This window comes from Vespa crabro, chromosome 2 (genome assembly GCF_910589235.1).
Source record: "Vespa crabro chromosome 2, iyVesCrab1.2, whole genome shotgun sequence".
Lineage (NCBI taxonomy): Eukaryota > Metazoa > Arthropoda > Insecta > Hymenoptera > Vespidae > Vespa > Vespa crabro.
The window spans coordinates 6,503,457-6,507,998 of record NC_060956.1 but is presented as its reverse complement, the minus strand read 5'-3'; positions in this window follow the sequence as shown (position 1 = coordinate 6,507,998).

Sequence of the window (4,542 nt, the reverse complement as noted above, 5' to 3'; positions counted from 1 at the left end):
AAAATTGCACTTGTGCATGCATGACGTTGCTCGTTATTACGATCTACTTTTGTGTTCTAATCAATTGTCACATTTTATGTCGAGAAAAAAACAGAGAAGGAAAAAGAGAGATAGGGGAGAGAAAGAGAGAAAAAGAAAGAGAAAGAGAGAAAGAGAGAAAGAGAGAAAGAGAAAGAGGGACAAAAATAGATCGTATTTACGATCAACATTGTGCATATGTACATACATATGTACGCACAGTTGTATACTATGAAAGCGTGTAAATTACTCACGTAGATCAATTTTATTCTTTGACGTTTGAGAAAGAAAAATGAAGAGCAACAACAACAACAAAATAAAAAAAATATATACACACGTATACAAATGAAAAGAAAAATAAATATAATAATAATAATAATAATAATAATAATAATAATAATAATAATAATAATAATAAGGAAGAAAATTAATCGGGGTGAGCAAATTACGCAATTTTATCATCTTACGAGTACATTGATTATTTTCGATGGCTATTTTCAACATCATAGAATGATCTGCTCGTTTCAAGCTTCTCTGCTTTCTTCTTCTTCTTCTTCTTCTTCTTCTTCTTCTTCTGCTTCCGCTTCCGCTTCTACTTCCATTCATTCTAATAAAGAAATAAAAATCTATTATATCCTAACACCGTCGGTATAATAACGATCTTTAAAACAAAATTATAAGATCGTTAATTAAAAGAAGGGCATTGCATTTCGAAGCGCTTTATTTACTTCGTTGCAATTTTAAACAATGCAAAATAAATACTAATAATTCCAATATTTTCGAAGGAATGCCGAAATTTATACGGAAACAAACAAAAAAAAAATTAATTAATAACCGATTTTAATTATTTTCAATGATTGCCGAAATGATTATAAATGTTATTGCAAAAAAGCATTGCTTATTTTTAAGTGCTGCATAGATCACATTGTCTTTTTTCGTTTAATTGCTTTCTCTATCTTCTATTTTTTTGTCTTTTTTTCTTTTTTCTTTTCTTTTTTACTCACTTTATTGATCCGGTCTTATTTGCTTGCCAAAGTTATGTTTTATTATTTATATTTTTATTATATATATATATATATATATATATAATACATATATATATATACATATATATATATATACATATATATATATATACATGCATCTACACTTTTAAGCATACAATATGAGTAAACAACTATTGATATCTTAGATCTCTTTTTCTAAGATTCATGAATAAAGATTTTTTTTAATTTGGTAGTAATTACTGACTTACATTGTGGTTATACACACACACATTTATTACATACATTGTTATATTTATTTGTCCGTTTAATTATCTATTTTCCTAATTGATAAATAACGTGCTTATAATGCGACAAAATCACACTTAAACACACATCATTTATACACGCTCATCCATATCTTATAACTCGTTAAAACTTATTAAATAATTATCTGATCGAGAATTATTAAGTCTAACGTGCATGAATTAGCAACAATATTTTCTATATAAATGAATACGACTAGTCATAAAGAAGAAAATTAGAAATGAATCACTTTCTGAATATACCATTTTTATAATGTACTCACGATTATAATTTTAGGCTTTTGTTCAAAAATTTATTAACTTAGACGTTTGTTCCTTCTTCTTTTCTTTTTTATTTTTTATAATTTTTATATAAATTTTCAAATAGTCGTATCAAATGCTGATATATGTATATTAATAGATTTTTTTTAACAGAAACAATATAAAAATGATGATGCAAATAAATTCAAAAGAGAAAATTAGAACGAAAAAAAATTTTTAATTTTTTTATTAGTCCAAGTATTTCTTATTATTTTCTAAAAGATTCTAATTTTAGAAAATATTTTCTACATAAAAAATAAGAAATGTTTAAGCGTCTAAATTTTTTAATTGAAAAAAAAGAAAAAGAAAAAATACTGATCTAATTTTTAATACAACCGGTATAATTGAGAAAGTGTTAACCACTTTGGATTTATCTCTCGTAGATAAGTAACATACATATACGAAGAAAAATCAACATATTTATACACATACGCAATCGTAATATCTTCGATATATACATAACGATATATGAATATGTATAACTACGAGACTTTCTTCTTCTATCGTCTAGAATTCTCACTTTCATTATTATACGTCATCACTTTACTTACTTATATTACACGCTTATTTTACTTATGCATGTAATTTCTATGAATACGAATAACTTTCACTGAAATAACTTTAACGATATGCATACTTAAAATACTCTCACCTGTTTCTGTACCTATGTATTATAGTAAAACTTTACAATTATTCCTTACTCGGCTATTTTATGCATATATATATATATATATATATATATATATATATATATATATATATATATAATATTATGCAGAAACGCAACGGGTCGCAATGTCCCTTTCCCTCACCCCCTAATCCCTAATAACGATCAAATAACGTCGGTCGTTGATTCGTGTTTCATAGTCTTTTACTCTTCTTCTAATCCTCCTTATATTTCATCCACTTTATCTCCTACATCTTTAAATAAATAATAAAACTTTATATTATACATATAAAAAGAAGTTACGGTGCTAATTATGAAAAGAAAATAGAGTATATGCCATTATATACAGCAGATACTTTACAAAAAAAAAAGAAGGAAAAAAACAATAAATGCGTTCTATCATTTTTTGTCAAAGAAAAGAAAAGAAATGTCAGAAAAGAAGATAAAAATACTTTTGTTAAACTTTCGCATAATAACCGTACGAAAGCTCGTGTCGTGATATATATATTTATATGTATATATATATATATACTTCTCGCGCAGGTATTCTTTATGAGAAAACAAGAACATTTTCTTCTACTTTTACGTCTTCTTCTCCTCCTTCTTCTTTTTAAGATTCCGCCACTTTGCGCGAGACATAAACGTGTTGATTTATGCGAAAGTTATATACATCGACTGAGTTTTACATGTACAAATGTTAATCATATAAACAGTCCCTTTTGTTTATTTTCAACCTTTACTCTCTATGATACATTTTTTTTCTTTAAAAGAGAACGAGCAGCGTAGCACTATATAAGAAAAAAGGAAAAAGATAAAAAAAGTTAATGAAAATGCAAAAATCAAAGCGTAATCTATTTTTCATTGAGTTTCGTTTTGCATTAAACGAAAACGTTTAAAATATGTTAATATTTATATATATAATAATTGTCAAATATTAAACGGTAAAAAGAAACACAACAAAAGGAAGACAAAAGATAAGAAAAATCTTTAATTTGCTTTACGCCTTATTCATATTTATAGTAAGTAATAGTTTTATCGATAGTTGTTTATTGAACTAAAAATTTACTTGTGTATCAATGAAATGCGATTAAAATGTTGATATTACACTTGTTCAAATGCGAACAGCGTTATAACAGATGTGTTATTTTATTTCTATATTCCCTGTGACCCAAAGAAAAATCTTTATCATATTCAAAACACCTTTCATATTTAGTCGAATAATCATTTGAAACGCCAATATTTTTTAACGCTACGAATTACCTCATTAACCAGTTCAATGATTCTTATATTAAGTTCTATGAAAATTATTACGTACAATTTACAAAAAAAAAAGCAAAAACAATATTACAATGATTTTCCTTGTAACATGGATTTAATCCATAAAATGTTAAAAGTAATAATTTAGTCGATGAAGTATTAATATAAATTAATAGTTAACACAAAATATATATAGATGTTTCTCGTATATAGAAACGATATCATTTTCTGTTTTGCAAAGAACTTTGTTCGTTATGCGCATGCGCGACAATTCTTAAAAAGTTGATATGCTCTATTCTATTTTTACGTTTATTAAGATTGCATTTAGTTTCATATTTAATCGCTTGCGCACAACTGATAAAGTAATTTTTTCTATCTCACTTCATCGGTAACTGATAATATAATCTTATTATATACATATTATATGATACTTCGTAACTTTATAAAGATTTTTATTTATCGTTGATAAAATACTTACTTATCTACAGTAGTAACACGTTGATCTTCCTTATCGACATTATTATTTCGTATATCACTAATGTCGATAATCAAATTATACGCACAATATTAAAAAAAATCGGGTTTTCAAATATAAATATACTTTTTGAAAGAAAAGCAGTGTTAACCACATCGTAGATTGATTACCGATAGGTCAGATAGATAAGTTAACGAATGAGGTTTATTATTTTATGTTACGAGACATTGTCATAAACATAAAAAACGTATAATTAATGAATCGTGTTTACTTCTTTTATTACTTATTCGTAAAATTGGTGAATTATTTTTATTCTATCAATTATGATAGAAATCTGTCATCAAATTCTGTTTTGATTATGGCTCTTGAATGACATTATAGAGTATTATATTTAAAAAAGGAAACATTTGAAAAAGAAACATTTAGAAAAAGAATAAAATATTTTACTATGTAAAATAAAATGAATTTTTCTAACTTAAAAGCTATTTCAGAGCAAACCAATCATCAACAAGCAAA